The sequence below is a fragment of the Mustela nigripes genome, chromosome 9 (assembly GCF_022355385.1).
Source record: "Mustela nigripes isolate SB6536 chromosome 9, MUSNIG.SB6536, whole genome shotgun sequence".
In the NCBI taxonomy this organism is placed as follows: domain Eukaryota; kingdom Metazoa; phylum Chordata; class Mammalia; order Carnivora; family Mustelidae; genus Mustela; species Mustela nigripes.
This window is the reverse complement of record NC_081565.1, coordinates 10,472,827-10,491,497: the sequence shown is the minus strand read 5'-3', so window position 1 is coordinate 10,491,497 and position 18,671 is coordinate 10,472,827. Positions and strand designations below refer to the sequence as shown.

General features: G+C 50.0%; 2 long non-coding RNA genes across 2 annotated transcripts in view; both read left to right on the top strand.

Annotated features, from left to right (window-relative positions):
* The window catches only part of LOC132024434 (uncharacterized), a 3,225-nt gene extending 1,234 nt beyond the window's left edge, over positions 1 to 1,991 (top strand). Inside the window, exons 3-4 of the long non-coding RNA XR_009406243.1 lie at positions 428 to 1,215; positions 1,324 to 1,991. This is a non-coding gene — a long non-coding RNA (uncharacterized LOC132024434). The remainder of the gene's footprint in view (positions 1 to 427; positions 1,216 to 1,323) is intronic.
* A 14,611-nt stretch (positions 1,992 to 16,602) lies between these two features.
* LOC132025015 (uncharacterized) lies at positions 16,603 to 17,958 on the top strand. The gene is made up of 3 exons (XR_009406387.1): positions 16,603 to 16,715; positions 16,982 to 17,175; positions 17,340 to 17,958. It is a non-coding gene; the product is annotated as an uncharacterized LOC132025015 (long non-coding RNA).
* Positions 17,959 to 18,671: the final 713 nt, after the last annotated feature.

Here is an 18,671-nt window from a genome sequence, read left to right as displayed (position 1 = left end):
GTGTGTGTGTGTGTGTGTGTGTGTGTGTGTGTGTGTGTGTGTGTGTGTGTATGCGCCATCCATTCAACTCTTATCAAAACTCTGTCATATCCACAGTCCCGGGGATGGTGCCAGGTCTTTCTTTGCTTTTCCCGAGTTCCCAGCGCCTGCAGAGCGGGACATGGGCAAGTGCAGGGCGTTGCCCATCTGCTTTCATACGCAGCTGCCCGGCTCCTACAAACTGCCCTTCCCCGGCTCCTTGGCCAACTGGCTTCTTGCTGGGCTGGGCGAATGGGATGTGCTGGGAAGGGACTGGGGGGATGGGAGAAGCCAGGCTACTTCTCCCCTTCTCCGTCCGCTTTGTGGGGGCGGGGTGTCCTTTTTTCCAAGACTAACGACTATCTTGTCTTCAGCTCCTCCAAAGCTGGGACAACTATCTTGTCTTCAGCCCCACAGGGACTCTGGTCCTCAATCAGGCAGCGCCCGCCCCCCGGCAGAATCGTCTATTGCTCATGCTGGCCCTGACTTTTGAGGAAGACATCCAGAACTTTCCATCGCCTAGAATCTCCTCCCTCTTCTCCAAGCCCAGGGTCCTTGCCCTGAGTGGTTGCGGTCAGAATCCAAGCCTTGTGGGCACATCACACCAGGACTGGATGGACTTTTTAAAGATTTTATTTATATATTTGAGAGAAAGCACGAGCAGAGCAGAGGGATAAGCAGACTGCCCACTGAGCAGGTAGCCGGATTCGGGCTCCATCCCAGGATCCCAGGATCATGACCTGAGCTGAAAGCAGACGCATAACTAACTGAGCCACCGAGGTGTCCCTCCTTCAAGCTCTTTGCAGTGAACCTGCTCCCGGCAAACAGAACTGTCTAGTGCTAACACTGCCCTTTGCAGCAAAGATATTGTGCAATGATTCTTCAATGCTATCTCATTACTATGCTGCACAAAGGCTTGTCTGCACCGCGGCTGGGAGGAACTGCTAGGAGTTGGGGTAGAGAAGGGGGTGAAGGTGCTGATGGTGGCAAGGAGCACCCCTACCCGCCCCCCGCCGCTGGCCCGCGGGGGGCCTGGACCTAGCAGGTGTTCAGTGAGTGTATCTTTTCCCCCAGCTTTGGGATCATCCCTTGAATTTTCAAACCAGCCCCAAGGGGAATAAAGGCTCCTCCCTGACAGGAAAGTCACCCAGCGCCGCACTTGTCAAGGAACAAAGAAGCCAGGACAGACTCCTTTGAGTGAGTAGAGCGGTGTTGTCCTCCCTCCCAACCAATGCCCCTGAGACTTTTGTTGGGGGCTGCGCACCGAGGTCTCCTGGCCGTGACCCGCCCCTTCTCCCTTTCCAGAACTCCAGATCAAGGTCACTCCAGACAGCCCCCTGCCTCTAGGCCACAGCAGGGCCTGGTCAGCTGGGAGGTCCAGCAGGTTCCTCGGGCCCTTTCTGGATGTACCCCACTCCAGGCTGCGGGTTCCTGGCTTTCCCTATTACTTTAGGGCTTCCTGCCCCTTACCCAGGGGCCAAGGTAAGTCCTAGGATGTCTGGGCTCTTGATTTCCTCATATTATATGTGTTCTTTAGGGGTCTTGCACAAGTGCCCACAATGGTAGGAGGAGGCTGATAACTCCTCCCGTCCAACCTCACCCTCCATGGTACGGGAGGACACATTGGGGCTCAGAATGCAGACTCGGTGGAAGCATGCAGAGTCCTCGGCAGGTTTGTGGGGAGTGATGGGGTGAAGCACGTGATGAGCTGGACCAAGTCCCCAGGGACCCGAGTCCTACACCAGCGCCCGCACGAGCCTCCATACTTCGTGTGCAGTCACCCGCACCAGAGGCCACACGTGACCCTAAACCACCACACCACCACGGAGACCGCAGGCTCAACAACCGGGGGCTCCCTCAGGCACAATCACAGCCATACCTTTGTACCCACAGTGGACAGACAAAAGCACCCCCCGCAGTGTTCACACATACAGGGATACACTCACATGCACACTCATCAGGACACACTCAGAGCCACACAACCCACACGTGGCCCCATGGAATCGCCCCCATGGACATCATCTCACATGTACGCCATCCGCACCGTGTCCCACAACGGGCATGCAGGCGAAGGACTCACGCACACACCCAGCAGCTCACCCAGGCGCCCTTGAACTCCTGGACTCACTTCCCAGGCAGACTGGTGCGTTTGCTCCCAGGCACCTCCATGGGCTCAGAGCAGCAGCCAGGCAGCCCTCTAGGATTACTCCCCGATGACCGTGACCATGGGGATGACTATGCCCCAGGCACAACCTCCCACCCACCTCACTGCTGTCCACACACACACACACACACACTTGCACACACCTTCACACGGAGCCTCCCTTGGCCGGCCTCCTCCACTGGCTCGCATGGTGTGTGTTCTGATCCCTCTTGGTGAGACCCTTCTCACAGAACCCAGAGCCACCTGGCCACCCTTGGGACTAAGAAAATACCCTGTCCACTCCCCTAAGCTGGAGGGCCTGGGCCCTGGGGGAGGGGAGAGGGGTGCCGAGAGCTCAAAGTCCAGGGGCCACAGTCTTATTTGGAGGCCCGGGGGCGGAAGTTGCACAACCCGTCCCAGGCGGTAAGGGTGACTCCCGCGTATTGTCTTCTTTTCCCCTTGGCCACAGGCCCAGGCCCAACCAGCCAACCTGTTCCTCTGGCAGAGGAAGGGACCTTGGCTCCTCTTTCCCTGGCCTTGGGGACTGGTGGCCAAAGAGGACCCCCCGGTCCCCAGCCGTGTGTGTTACCGCCTAAGGCAGAAGTGCCCAGAACCTAGTTGGAAGCCCACCTCTCCTTTCCCCATGGGTAAGCTGAAACCCAGGGAAGGCGGGGGGCCTGCCCAGGGTTGCCCAGCAAGCTGGAGGGCCAGCGGAGATTGCTCAATTTTCTTTCTAAACCTAAGAAGATCACAGTGAGACCCAGTAGTTCCAAAACAGACGAGCAGAGGTACTCGGGGCAGAGAAGGAGGGGACCCGAGAGTCTGAGCAGTGACCACCGTCACCCCCCAGTCCTCACCAGGACTTAGTTGACCAGAGAACCAGTTTGCCCTATTACCAACTCACAGAGCTAACTATGTTCACCCCAACAAAAAAAAAAAAATGTTTTAAATGTGTGGTCTTTAACAATACGCAGGAGTCCTTCCAAGGGCCAAGGGAAGCCAGGGTCAGGGGGTCTCAGCCCCCACCACCTCTGCGATCTGCCGCTCAGATGGGGGTGCGGCCCCTCTCCCTGGAATCTTCCTTCCAGTTCCCTCCAGCGGCTACATCAGAGAGGCGGGGGAGAGACGACGGGAACATTCCTGAAAATCCCAGAAATCTTCTCAAGCTATAAAAACCATCCCATGCCTGTCGGACTACTTCTCCCCCACTCTTCCCTCTTTCCTTCCCCCCCCCCCACGCCTGCCTTCCTTTCTCAGTTCACGCTGCAGAGGGTCACCGGGCAGGTACGGGGAGCGAGACCTGGTGGCCCCCCGAGTGAGGCCAGAGTTAAAGCTGGGTGGGACCCCAGCCAGGGAGGGGGGGCGGTCAGAGGACGGATATATGCAGGGGGTGGGGCGCTTGCGTCCTCTACCATGGATTAAAGGAGGCAGATTTCTCCCTGACAAGGGAGGCACAAATACCAAAAGGAGGACACTGAGGAACCCCGCGGTGCTGGGATGGAATTGGAGCTGTCAGCGATTTAAAGTGTGTGTGTGTGTGTGTGTACACGCGCGCCCGCATGTGTGTTTTTTTTTTTTTCCTCCAGCTCTGTTCATCGAGAAGATCTGCGAGCAGCAACACACCAGTTGCAACAAGCACATCCAGCACTGAGATCTTATTTTCAAGATCTCACCCTCCCCACCCCCAAACAGATATCAAGCTCTATGGAGGAAAAGCAGGTTCCCGGGAGGGGCCAGAGAAAGCACGAGACGAGCCCGAGGTCACCCAGGGAAGGAGTGCCCAGAGATCGAAGGGACACAAGAACCGGCAGGGGCTTCTTCTGGCCAAACCTGGGGTAATTCAAATATCCAAATAAATGAGCCATCAGAGAAAATAGGAATCGGTGGGTCCCCAGGGCTGTGAACAAATAAATGAATAAATGAGCAGAAGACAATGTGTTTCCCTACTTCCCTGCGAAGTAATAAGGGAAGAAAAAAATCACCTCTTGGTAACTGGGATGAGGAGGATGATTTCAGGTAGGCGACATCGAGGGATGCTTCAACTAGGGCCATAAGTGATACAGGGAGTGGAGTTTTCACGTAGTGTTGGAGTATCTCCCCCCAGAAACTCTGTTCGGACAACAGTAACACAAGACCTTGACGATGGAGAAAAGTGAGTTGTTTGAAGTTAACACCACCCGTGAGGAGGAGCTGACATTGAGTGGCACCGGAAAGGGGCAGGGAGAGATCACAGCGTCTCTCCTGTGATGTCCTCGCCCCCAACATGCACGGTCCTGGCATAATTACCAGGAAACACAGATAAACCCAAATCGAGCACCGTTCTGCCAAGGGACTGCCCCGTTCTCTCTAAAACATCAAGAGTGTGAAGTTCAAGGCAGGACGGAGCAACTGGAGAGGAAGGACGCGGGATGCTGGGCTGGGCCACTTTCCATCGGTGCCATTGTGGCAGCAACAGGTGAAACGTGGATGGGGTGTCTGGTTGCAGGGCGAATGGAGTTCTTCACACCGTTCCTGCATATTTCTGCAATTCGACGTGTCTTAAAATTGTTTTTTAATCCCATGCAGCATAACTTTGTGAAAGTGTTGAAGGAGACTGCTGTTGTGTATTTCTAAGAAAAAGAGGAAGCTGAGGGTTGTCTGATGACCTCATCTCCTGGCATAGGGCTTGGGGTTAATCAGGTGACACGGACTACAAGTGAGCAAAAAAAAAAAAAAAAAAAAAAAAAAGATGAAAAATCCCAGGAGAAACAGAAACACATACAAGAAAGCAAATGTAGGGGCGCCTGGGTGGCTCGGTTGTTACGCGTCTGCTTCAGCTCAGGTCATGATCTCAGCCCCATGCGGGGCTCCCTACTCGTGCGCTCTCTTGCTCTCTCTCTCTCTCTCTCTCAATATATATATCTTTAAAAATATGTAGTAAAAAAAAAAAAAGAAAGTAAATGTAATCATAGGACTCCACGTGCCTGGGCTGTCAACATTTAGGTTGTCACATGATAAACCCTGAATATTTACCTAACCCAAAATTATGATATGACCATCTAAGGAAGATGCTACCAGGAAAAAAAACATGGAGGGGAGATTGCACAGGAAGGAAACTCTTCTTTTCCAAGGTAAGAAGGCAGGAGATTAAATCTAAAACTGAAAATCAAGAAATAAAAGGGAGTGGGGCGCATGGCTGGCTCAGTCAGCAGAGCGTGCAACTTTGTTTGATCTCAGGGACATGAGTTTGAGCCCCACTTTGGGCGTAGAGTTTTCTTAAACAAACAAACAAACAGAAAGTATATTAAAAAAAAAAAAAAAGAAAGAAAGAAAAGGAAAGGGAAAGAACTCATTATTATGATTTTTATCCTGTCTTTTTAAAGATGATTGTATATGTTATGTATTAAATCCATTTCTAGGGGCGCCTGGGTGGCTCAGTGGGTTAAGCCGCTGCCTTCGGCTCAGGTCATGATCTCAGGGTCCTGGGATCGAGTCCCGCATCGGGCTCTCTGCTCAGCAGGGAGCCTGCTTCCCTCTCTCTCTCTCTGCCTGCCTCTCTGTCTGCTTGTGATCTCTGTCTGTCAAATCAACAAATAAAATCTTAAAAAAAAAAAAAAAAATAAATAAATCCATTTCTATATACATTGGTATTTTATATATTTTATTCAATAAAGTCAACAATAAACAATGAATTTAAATAAAATGTTTAAAAAACAGTAAGAGCATGTTATTTGGGAGCACAAAAGTAAATGACAAAGAAACCACTGTGTCTTGTTGAAAGCAGTTGTCTCTGGTGGCTGGGAATTGAGGGCAAAGAGATTAGATAGGACGCTCCATTGTAAGTCTTGCAGAACGGAGGACATGTACAGTTTTAATAAAAATTCAAATCAAAACCGAAAAATATAATTAAAAGAAATGCCTTTTGAGCCAAGCAACAAATTTGGACAATTTGTGGAGTTGCCTATTTAGCAGAATCTGCACAAGAATCCCCCAAATGCTGAAGTGCTGAGAAGACAAAAAAGGACTTTCTAAGGGATTTGTAAAAAAAATGAGCCTAAAATGAAAATTTCCCATGCGCTACAAAGAAAAAAAATATTCATGGTTTAAAAGGAGAACAAATACTTTAGAAGAGTACATGTCTTATGACCCTTCGCTTTGGTCAAGTTGGCCTTTGGCGGGACGGTGGTTTCCTCTGCCCTTAGAGCTTCCCCAAGACGCAGGTCCTTCCCTCGCCAGTCCAGCCCCAGTCCAACCCCAGTCCCACCAGCAGCATCCCTGGAGAAGACTACTCTTCACAGCAGCCCTGTGTGGTGTCAATTTATAGCCCCATATTACAGATGAGAAAATGAAAGCTTGGGAAAATGAACTGGCTTTGCCCAGAGTCTCATCGTCAAAAACTAGCCAGGCTGGACTTGGCACACAGGTTGATGAACTCCAGGGCCAAGTTTCTTTCCTTGCTCCCTGTCACTTGGCTCTCCCACCTGCTGACTCCAGACCTAATTAGAGACTCGCTGGCCCCCGAGATGGGCTGAGAGGCGGACATGTCATTAGAGCATAAGATGCTGGAAGCTCCCGCCATGTGTCATTATGTCTAATTACACGAGTTCAGGCTTCTGTGTGGGTTGGTGGAGCCAGAGCGTCTCCATGCCCAAGTGGCCAAGTCCAAAGGGACTTCAGCTAAGTTGTGAGGCAGGGGCTGCCAAAGGCCCCCTCAACAGCCTTGGTAGCAAGACCCTTGTTCTGCATCTACTGGAGAAAGCCAGGCTCCAGGCTCCTCCCTGAGGCTGTGAGGAAGACCTTGGTGGGGAGGTGCTGTCTGTCTGTGCCTCTCTGGACCTTCTCCACCAGACTGCCACCTGGGCAGAATATGGAGCAGAAGAAGTCTAGGGGGCATCTGGGTGGTTCAGTTGGTTAGGCATCTGCCTTTAGCTCGGGTCATCATCCAAAGGTCCTGGGGTCGAGTCCCATAGTGGGCTCCCTGCTCATCAGGGAGCCTGCTTCTCTCTCTCCTTCTGCCCCTCATGCTCTCTGTCTGTCTGTCTGTCTGTCTCACTCTCTCTCAAATAAATGAACTAAATCTTAAAAAAATAAAAATAAAAATCTTAAAAAAAAAACAAAAAAAAGAAGGAGATGTCTACAGCCCCCATGGGCCTTATCCCATCCCCAAACAGACAGACAAATGCGGGCACAGAGACACACTCCATGGAACCATCATTTTGGAATTTATACCTGAGCTCTTGAGTAGAGAGCTGCCTATGCGTTCCTTGACTCCACTGTGTGTTCCCTTTGGGGGAAGGGCAAAGGAGAAGGAATGTGGAGCGGAGAGACAGAGCCCCTCTCCTCTCTGGAAAGAGATGACCCATGGAAGACATCCTCTGCATTTTTTCATTTAATAAAAAGATACTGAGTTGCTCCTGGGTGCCAGACAGTGTTCTAGGCACTGGCGTTGTAAATAAAGTCCTGGGTCTTAAGGACTTCACTTTCCACTGGATAAGAGACAATAAACATACAAATCAATATAGATGGTGACAAGTCTGAAGAAATAAGGGAAGGGGGAGCCCCTGTCCCAGGTGACGATCTGGCTCGAGAAACAGACAAGCCCCTCTCCCCTGACTTGCCCAGACCCAAAGACTAGAGGGGGAAACACCTTGTGCGGTAGAACAAAGGAGCCCAATACCCCAGTCACCTCCTCCTCCCCTAATATTGCTTTCCTTAAAAAAACTAAATATTCAAAATATACAATAATCATAGAAAATTACATGGCAAACATTCATGTCTCAACTACCCAGTCAAAGCTCGTGTATTAGTTAGGAAAGGCTAGGTTATGCAAACAATCCCCAAACCCCAGTGGCTTTAAATAATAAAGGTCTGTTTTCCTCTCATTCTCTATATCCAATGAGGATTGACTGAAGAGAGCTGTATTTATTGTAGTCTCCCAGGATGCCAGGCTGATGGCTGCTCCCTCGTTTTATGATGCTGTGATCTCAGCACGAGACTTCAGGGCTCACCATGCAGGGAAAGGAGCCCAAAGACTCACACGTTCGCTCTTAGATGTTTCCATTTGGAAGTGGCATATGTCACTTCTGCTCACGTTTCATTGCCTAGAGCAAGTCGTATGTCCCTGTACAACTTCAAAGGGTCAGTGAAGTGTGATCATCTCATGTGCTCAGAAGATGAAGAGAACGGAAATGTTGGTGAGCATTGTTAATATCTACCACTCTTTCCATCCCGTTTCCATCTGTCCCTCACTCCCAGAGATAAGCCCCATTTGGAGGTTGTTACATATCATTATCATCTGTGGATTTTGTTTTAACGTTTAATACACCTGTATGCATCAGCAAATTGTATGTGGAAAGAAATCACAAAGAAAATTAGACAATATTTTGAACTGAACAACAGCACAAACACAACATATTAAAAAGTCTGTGTGACGCAGCTAAAGCAGCATAATAGAGGGAAAGTTATAGTATTAACAATGAACATATTTGAAAAGAAGAAAGTTCCAGAATCGATTATCTAAGCTTTGATCTTAAGAAACTAGATAGAGCAGAGCAAATTAAAACCAAAACAGAAACTAGGAAATAGTAAAGTTAAGAGTAGAAATCAGTGAATATAGAGCAGAAAAACAATACAGAAAATAAATGAAACCATAAACTGGCTCTTTGAAATTATCAAGAAAATTGATAAAACCCCAGCCAGACAGGGGCGCCTGGGTGGCTCAATTGGTTAAGCATCACACTCTTGGTTTTGACTTGGATCATAATCTCGGGGTCATGAGATCGAGCCCTGCATAGGGCTCTGTGCTCAGCACAGTCTGCTTGATATTTTCTCTCTCCCTCCCCCTCCCACTCTATTTTCAAGACTCATTAAACCCTACACTTAGAAGGGATGTGTTTATCGTATGTAAATTATATGTCATTAAACCTGACATTCGAATAGCTCAGAGAAGGGACACCTGGCTGGTTCAGTCAATAGAGGATGTGACTCTTGATCTGGGAGTTTTAAGTTCAAGAGTAGAGATTACCTAAAAAATAAAATCTTTAGGGGCTCCTGGGTGTCTCAGTTGGTTAAGTGTCTGACTCTTGGTTTCAGAGCAGGTCATGATTTTAGGGTCATGGGACTGAGCCCCGTGACAGACTCTACACTCAGACTCAGTGAGGAGTCTGCTTGTTTTTCTCTCTCTCCCTCTATCCCTCACTCCCCTCCCCCAAAATAAAGAAAAATCTTAAAAAATAAAAAATAAAATAAAATCTTTCTTTTTTATTTTTATTTTTTAAACATTTTTAAAAATATTTTATTTATTTATTTGAGAGAGAGTGAGAGAGATCACAGAAGGAGGCGGAGAAGCAGACTCACCGCTGGGCAGGTAACCTGAAGCAGGGCTTGATCTCAGGACCTTGAGATCATGAGCTGAGCCAAAGGCAGATGCTTAACCCACTGAGCCACCCAGGTGCCCCTCTTTATTTTTTAGAGATAGAGTGCATGCAAGGGGGTAGGAAAGGGCGGAGAGAGAGAGAGAGAGAGAGAGAATCTTAAGCAGGCTCCATACTCAAGCAGAGCCAATGTGGGGCTTGATCTCATGACCCTAAGATCATGACCTGAGCTGAAATCCAGAGTCACATGCTTAACCAACTGAGCCACTCAGGTGCCCCCAAAATCTTAAAATAACAACAACAAAAAATCATAAATAATCCAGAGAAGAAGAATAGCTATATGTGTATATCTGTGCACACCCAAACATGCCTCCCACAGGTACATGTATATATATATGTTTGTGTCAGATATCTGTATCCACATCTATACACCTACGGAGATTAGACGGGTAGGAACGAGGAAGCACATGTCTGTGTTTATACAGTGGGAGAAGATATTGATAAAACAAACTTGGCAAAATGTTAACATTCAAGGAATCTTGGGGTGCCAGGGTGGCTCAGTCGGTTAAGTGTCTGCCTTTGGCTCAGGTCACAACCTCAGGGTCCTGGGATCGAGCCCCACTTTGGGAAGCCGGGAGCCTGCTTCCCCCTCTCCCTCTGCCCCTCCCTCTGCTCATTCTTTCTCTCTCCTTCTCTCCCTCTGCCTCTCAAATAAATAAATAAATAAACGTCTTTAAAAAAACATTTGTGGAACCTGAGAGTATAAAGGCATTCTTTGTTGTATTTCGCAACTTTTCTCTGAGTCTGAAATTGTTTCAAAATAAAAAGTTAAAAATATGATTGCTCACGTATGATAAAATGTGGCACATGGAATATTAGGCTTCATACAGGTTTCCACAACTTGATTTTTTCCACAGGGCCTTTTGTTGCCGGGCTCCATCCTGGTTCTGGCCTCCGCCCCTCCTTCTAGAGATTTCCCATCCCCATGGGCACAGACATTGACCCTGACCCCCCAAGCAGTGTCCAAGAGCTGAAGGAGGGGAGGGGGGTGTTTTCTCTTTGGTTATAAAAATATCCCAAAGTGGACACTGGAGAGAGTGCCCATTGCTGTGACTATACAAAAAATTTTTTTTTAATTTGTTCTGTTTTCAGCTGTCTTGAAATACAATTGACATACAACATTGTGTAAGTTTGGGATATAATGTGATGATTTGATGTAAGCATATATTTCAAAATCAGTACCATGGGTCAGGTTAGTTAACACATAGATCACCGGGGCGCCTGGGTGGCTCAGTGGGTTAGGCTTCTGCCTTCGGCTCAGGTCCTGGTCTCAGGGTCCTGGGATCGAGCTCTCTGCTCAGCAGGGAGCCTGCTTCCCTGTCTCTCTCTCTGCCTGCTTCTCTGCCTACTTGTGATTTCTCTCTCTATCAAATAAATAAAAAGGAAAAAAATTTAAAAAAACCACATAGATCACCTCACCTGACTACCGTGTGTGTGTGTGTGTTGTGTGTGTGTGTTGGGCGGGGTGTGTGTGTGCACACTTCACCATCTACTCCCTCTGCAACTTCCGAGTATATCATGAACTATAGTCACCGTTCTGTACTTTAGACCCCCAGAACTTACTCATCTTGTAACTGGCAGTTTGTGCCCTTTTTATACTCAAAACCATTGAATGGTACACATTGGATGAGTTATATGATACGTGAATTATATCTCAATAAAGCTGTTTTAGAAACTGAGCCTGGCAGGGGCGCCTGGGTGGCTCAGATGGTTAAGCGTCTGCCTTCAGCTCAGGGTGTGATCCCAGGGTCCTGGGATCGAGCCCCGAATCTTAAGCTCCTTGCTCGGTGAGAAGCCTGCTTCTCCAACTCTGCCTGCTGCTCCCTCTGCTTGCAATCTCTCTCTCTCTTCCTCTCTCTCTCTCTCTCTCTTTCTGTCAAAAAAATAAGTAAGATCTTAAAAAACAAAAACAGAACTGAGTTTGGCAATTCTTCCCTTTCTTCCCCCCTCCGAGTTCTTTCTCCACAGTTTGTCTTCCCTCCAATAAGTATTTCTTGGCTGTTCCTAAGCAATTCCGGCTCCTAATTCCCTATCGCTGCCTCTTTTTACCAAATATTTTTATTCTGTATCAGCCCGTGAACTGGGCTGTCCAAGGAAGGATTCTCCAGGGCGGGTACAGAAGCGACAGAGCAAATGCAGAATTCTCTCGTCCGGGGGTGGAGGTGGCTGTGGACACCAGGAGGGTCGGCACCCAAGGCACCCACAGCACAACGCGGGAGGAGGTGCATACGGTCAGGGTGGGCAAGCACAGGTCGGCAGCCAAGAGTGACCGCTTCCTTACATTTTTCTCTTGTTGCAGTGAAATACATACAACATGAAATTCGCTACTGAAACTATTTTGAAGTCTATAATTCAGTGGTTTTTACTACGTTCACAAGGTGTGGACCAATCAGCACTATCTAGTTCCAGAACACTTTCATCATTTCAAAAGGAAGCCCCCATGCTCCCCTGCCACGGCCCCTGGCAATGACTGATCCGTTTTTTTGTCCCTCTAGATTTGCCTCTTCTGGATGTCAGACCACATGTGGCCATCTGTGACTGGCTTCTTTCATTTAGCAGAATGTTTCCAAGGTTCGACCATCTTGTAGCTGGTGTCAGTATTTCCTTCCTTTCCGTGGCCATAGGATATTCCATTGGATGGACATACCACCTTTTGTCTTATCCACTCATCTGTTGATGGACCTTTTAACTGTTTCCACCTTTTGGCTGTGTTGTGACCAGAGCCGCTGTAGACACCGGTTTTCAGTTCTTAGGAGTGGAATCGTTGGGTCATACGCTAATTCTACGTTTTACTTATCGACAAATCATTTCCTTACACTTTGCACCGTGGGCATCTAGATTGCTTTAGCCTCGTGCACACTCACCCATTTATGACTTTCATCCCATGTCACCACCATCCCCATCCACATTAGCAGCTTTGAAGCAGAGCGGTTGACGTTGGGGACCACAGAGGATGCTGGAGCACAAAAGCAATGCCGGTTACGGGGCTGGAGAAGTTGGGAGACGGCAGAAGCACCAGGCTGTCACTCTCAGGAGACAGGACTTCACATCGTTGGTTGCAGGGAACCCAGAGAAGAGAAACCACCGAGGGTACTCTAGATGAGCTGAAGGAAAAGTCACAAGCTCTGCCTTAAGATATGAGTTCACGGGGAAAGGGGTGAGGTCACTCTAGGCCTGTTCTGTCCCAGAGTCGAGGGAGAGAGAAGAGGGGAGGTACTCCTACTGTGTCAGCCTCAGTGTCTCAGACTGGAAAATGGGCATAATAGGCTTCTCCTGTGAGTCTTAGGTGGGATGCTGGGTGTAAGCAGGCTTTGTGATCTGCAAAGCTCAGGGTAGGAGTTTCCACTGGAAATGCCTGCTCAGGTGGCTTCTGGAACATGGTAGAACTTCAGGAAGACGGCTATTTGACTCTAAGGAGGCATCTGAGAAATTGTGTGTGGCTTGAAATTCTATCAAGGGAGACGCATTTACAATATAAATGGGAGAGCAGGCCACTGATATGAACCCAGCAGTGAATCCCCAGGTGTGACTTTTGTGTTCAATAAATTGGAATTTTCATATCTCGGGTTTTCAGCTCAGCCAAGTTCTGGAAAGTCTGTCCAAACCACGTGGAGGTGGAGGTGGCAGGACTTTGCTTTCTGTGTTTTGGAAAACAGGGACTTTCTCCCAAGCAAAATCTTATCTAAAAGAAGCCCGGGGCCTCCCACATGGGCTTCAAAGGAGAGAGTTCTGGACAGAGGAGCAAAGAAGAGACTGTGCTTTCCCCACCCACGAGCCTGAAGGTCAAACCTGGTTGTTAAGGAAGGGGGCGTGGTGATCTTACCTGGGAAATTTATAGATTACCGAGACTGGCAGGGAAGGAGACCAGGGACTTTCTCTGGAAGGACACGGATCTTTTCAACTCCGAGTCAATCTTTTTGTAGAGGAAACTCCAGCCCATGCAAGTCACTCGGTTCTAATGACCCCATTTAGTTTTCCCAACAACCCTTTGACTTACAAAGCCAGCAAGTGTCAGAAAGGTAAAGTGGCTTGCCTAGGTCATAGGGCAAGTTAAACACTGGGGTTAGGATCTGAAGCCAGATCTCGTGGCTCAAGGCTTGGGGCTGGTTCCACCAAGCTGCCTTGAAGTCCCCTTGAGAGCAACAAAGAGTTGGGCATGCAGGTGGCATCTGGGACAAAAAGACTCTTCTAAGTGGTCAGGGCAAATGTGACCCTATGGGAGGGTCATTTGTGTCTTGTCTCTCTGGCTCACCCTGGAAAGCCCCGTATCATTTGCTGAACTGCTTCCTAGAATCCTTCTCCATTTGCAGAACTGCTTCCTAGAATCCTTCTCCAGAATTTATGCCAAGGGCAGCCAAAGCCCAGGCTTGGCCTAGGGGCTTGTAAATGAGCACTCAGGGCAAAGGGTCAGTCCTACTTTATGTGACCTTCCTTGCCTGGGCCCACTGCCAGTGGGGGAGTGAGTCTGGGCTCATCAGCTCCCCACTATCCCGAACATGGGTCTGGCAGGTTGCAGAGAATCCCCAAAGACTGCCCTTGCCCAAGCAAGACTGCTTGGGATTCAGACCGTATGGCAGGAGTAGGCACATTGGGCTGAGACCAGGGTTCAAAACCCAGGCTCATTACTTGCTTAGCCAAGTTTCTTTTTCTCTCTGTGCTTTGCTTTCTCCATCTGCAAAGTGGGACCAATACTGGTAAGCTGCTGTGAGAACACACAGGATGTGAGCACCCATGGGATGCCTGTCCTATCAAAAGTGGGGGCTATTCAAAGTGTCCTGGGGCTCCCCCAGCTCCTAGCAGTCACCCGCAAGGATCAACTCTTTGTACCCAAAGAGTGAGTATGGCTGCTCAGTCCCTGGTGTAGCTCTGGGGGCCCGGGGGAGAGGGAGGGGGACGCAGATAGCACGATGTCCAGTCGGAGGCCCTGTCCTCTAGGAACTCACCGTCTAGGGAGGAGGCAGAACCATGCCAGCCAGCAGGAGAAGGGCTGCTGCAGTGGGACGTACAGGGATCCTAGGCGACAGAAGGATGACCCTATCTGGGGCCAGGGAAGACTCCCCAGAGTGAAAGTCTAGGGGAGAATCTAAATATTTAAAAACCTGCCCGTCGCGGTCACTGGCTGATCAGAAGGAACACTGGTTGTAGATACTCCAAAGAACCCATCAGTGTGATAATTGATGCTCTGGGAAGGGGCATTTGATTTGGATCCCAACGGACGAATAAGAGTTCTTCCGACAGCTGGCAGAAAGGACACTCCGGGCAGATGGAACAGCATGAGCAAAAGCCTGATGACTAAAAAAAAGAGGGGATGCTTCGAAGGGTGCGGCTAGAGCACAGGCTATGTACGGGGGAGAGGGTGGGGAAGAGGGGGTCTTAAATACCAAACTAAGTTTGGGTGACATGGTCAGGACACCTCTGATGTGGCTTTCCACTCTGACGACTCTGACACGTGGACACTCCAGCGAGAGCTTCCAGGGTCTGAACGCTACTCCCATTCTGGCCCTATGACACCCCCTTAGGAAAATGAGGTAGCTTGGGGTCTGGGTACAGCCTCCTTTCTCCAGGAGAGGGGCCAGCAAGGGCAGGTGGGGAGAAGAGCTCCTTCAAGGGCCTCTAGAGAATCTTCTGGACATGGAAACTAAGACAGACCCTTAGTTGTACGGGTGGGACCCACAGAGGGGTTGGTGGAAACCCGGGTGACGCAGGCTTTCCTCCAGAGTAGCACCAAGCCTTCTTGTCTGCTCAGGGAAAAACTTAGGGATGTTTGGGGGCTAAGGGGCCTGGTTCTAGCCCAGGGTCTGCTGCCGATGTGCTGTGTGACCTTGAGGAAGGCACCAACCTTCTCTGGGTCTTAGGGTCTCTGTATGTAGCACGAGGGAGCTTGTTCGTTCCTCAGTCACTGTGCTCGGTCTCGTGGCAAACATATGGGGCCTCAGGCAGAGCTGAGGCTGAGTCTCCACTTTGGGATACACTAGGTATTTGACTTTGAGCAGGTGGTAAGCCCTGGGCCTTCATTTTCTCCCGGAGAGAGTGTAGACTGATTGGTGTGGTCAGTACTGTATGGAACAAGTGAGAAGACTCTGGGGTCCAGGAGACAAGACAGTAGAACCCTCCCTTCCTCGCCTTCCAAGGATGTCCTGTGCTTGCAAGCCTGCTTTGCTGGCCCCAGGGCCTTGACTGAAGCTGGAGGTCAGCAGGGAGTGAAGAAGAAAGCTATATTACTTACTGGCTCCCTTTACGACCCTCTTGAGCATTTAAGGGGGCGCTGTGAGTACCAAGCCACGTTAAGCCAGGGCTGACCCAAGGCCAGCAGAATCCAGGACCCCCCGGTGACTAGAGGCCACGCAGAAATTCAGGAGAGACAGGGGTGAAAAGAGAGACCTCCTCGGAGCTCTGAGGAGCAAACTTTGGGGGGGGGGGGGTGTGGGATTTCCTCCAGAGCTGGCTTTAGGAAGTTTTCCTCCAGGACACGCTGATGAGGTTGGTCTCCATCTCCAGCGTCCCAGGAGGGCTTCAGTCAAGAGCCGCTTTGCCTTGCAGCATTTGGGAATTGGATTTGGATCAGATAATCCTTTTTTAATCCCATGCATTTGCTTGCTGGTTGCTTGCCTCATTTTTTTTCTTGGATGTGCCTCCCTGCTCAGATGGGTCTTGGGCAGGGTTCTGCGGGTGAAGAGGCTTTTCTCCATCTAGAAAGCAATAGTTGCTCAGTAAATATTCCTTCCCTCTCATGGTCACCAACAAGCACCTTTGACAGGGACCCTGTTTTGGGTTGTCTGGAGCCCCCAGACTAACCAGTTCCTTCATTCCCTGCAAGTGGGCTGAGCCCTCTCGGTGTACCCCTCCCACTCCACCCCCCCCCCCCCCCCCCCCCACCACAATTCTTAACCCAGAGCACAGGAACTCCTCGGAGAGCCCACGGGATTGGCTTCCTGTCCGCTTCCTCTCTCCTCCTCCCCGGTGGAGGCTGGGCTGGGGCACAGCTGGCCGGCCGGTGGGGGGGCTCTCCCCAGACTGCTTCTCAGCACAGCCCCTCAACCGTCACACCCGGGTCTGCATTCCTCCATCCTTAATGCCTCCTCTGGGAACACAGGCTTTCAGAAACCTGAGAAGCCCAGCCAGCCGGTGCAGGCCAGAGGGAGGTGGGCCCCGACTGGCGGGGGTGGGAGGCAGGGAGGGACTTGGCTCTGCCTCCGCTGGAAACAGAAACCTCAGGCCTTCCCCTCCACGTTCAGCGGCTCTGGGCTTCCAGGCCAGGGAGCAAAGAGCTCTGGCTTTTGCTAAAATCCACCTGGGGAGATGGGGGCTGGAGAAAAAGAGTCACGGTAGTTTGCAAATACAGAGGACGCCTGCCACTTCTACCTGCCGCAAAGGTTTCCCCAGCAGGAACCTTTCTTTGCCCCTTTAGGCTTCCAGAACAGGGCAGACTACGGGCAGGACCAAAAACAACCAGAGAGATGAAGCTGTGAGCGCTGGACCACATGGCCAGGAGGTGGAGGGGTTGGGGTTCAAATCCAAGCAGGTTCCACACCACAGTGACTCCAAGTACACGTGTCCCAGGTGCAATCAGCAGGATGGCCGTCCTGCCCACCTCTGTCCCTGGTAAGCAGAAGCCGTTCTTTCCTTCAGGGATGCCTTCATGCCATCCGTGTGACCTCCCACCCCCCGGCCCCCACTAAGAACCCACTTGGAATCTTAAATTTGGGATTCACGTAGACCTGAAATAATCATTAGATATTGATTTGTCCGATTCCTCCTTCTCGTAGATGGGAGAACCGAGACTCGTGAAAGGGCCGTGACCTGCCCATGTCAGACCCAGGCCTCCACGCACACAGCCTGCTTCAGCGGAAAGAGTCTGGAAAGAAGGGAAGAGAGGAGGAGAGAGGGAGAGCAGGTCTGGTCGCGCGGACAGACTAGGCTTGAAATCCCGACTCGGCCATCTACTTTCTGGGTGACCCCGGCCAGGGGATGTTACCTTTTTTAGGACTTCACTCTTCTCGCCTATTCAAGGGGGATCTTGACATCCTCATCGAGGGGCGCTGGAAAGATGAAAGGAAGTCCTGGGTTTGGGCGCAGCGGCATAGTTCCTGCCTGGCACACAGTAGGCGCCCAGTACAGACTGGCTGCCTTCCTTCTTCCTTAGCAAAGGAAAATGGAATCTTAAGGCACTGAGACCAGGGTTTCCCTTTACGGAACCTGGAGAGGGGGGTAGATTGGGCCAGCAATGTGCGAGCCAGCGATGTGTCTGGCGAGAGCGGAGTCTTAAGAGCTCGTTGTTAAATACTTGGGAATTGCAAAGGCTCTTGTCGGTAGCCTTAAACCAGCCATGGTGGGTGTACTTTACACCATGGAAATTGGCAAACACACAACCAGGGATTTTTTTTTTTTTTTCAATAAAAGCATATAGTATGGAATTTACCAAGAGTAGGAAGTGACTCAAGATATCATTATGCCTGTTGTGTAGATGAGAGTCTGGGGCTAGCTGTGCCGGCTCACTACATCTGTATATCTATTATAAATTGCAGCTTCACTATTTTCCCCCTGGCCGTGAGACCTTGGGCAAGTCATTTCACCTCCTGAGCTTTTTTGGTCAGGCATAGAAACTGAGGTCAACAGCCAGCTGTGTGGGTTTCTGTAAAATGGCATAACACCAGCACCCACTTCATGGGCTTGTTGGAACCTGAAATGAAACAACACAGGTAAAATGTAAAGCACTAGGTTTTGAGTCTGATCAACACTTGGTATTAATATTATTTTCAGCCAGATGATAACTCGCTCTCCATACCTAATCACGAGGCTATGAGAAAGATGTCATCACCTCCAACTAAGGAAACGGAGACCCTGGTTCATGGTCATATGGCTGGTAGGTGGCAAACCAGATTTTGAACCCTGGCCTGATTGGCTCCAAGGCAGGGTTTCTGCCAAGCCCCTCAGCCCCAGCCCAGTTCTGGGGGACTGAGTGTGGGGGACAGGTGGCTGCCTTGGCCACTGGCTTCTGGCAGAAGTCATGGGGTCAGCATTTTTGCCTAACCCAGGGGTCTGCCAGAGCAACCCTACTCAGAGCCCAAAGCCTCTAATTTTGAACCAGTGTCCACACA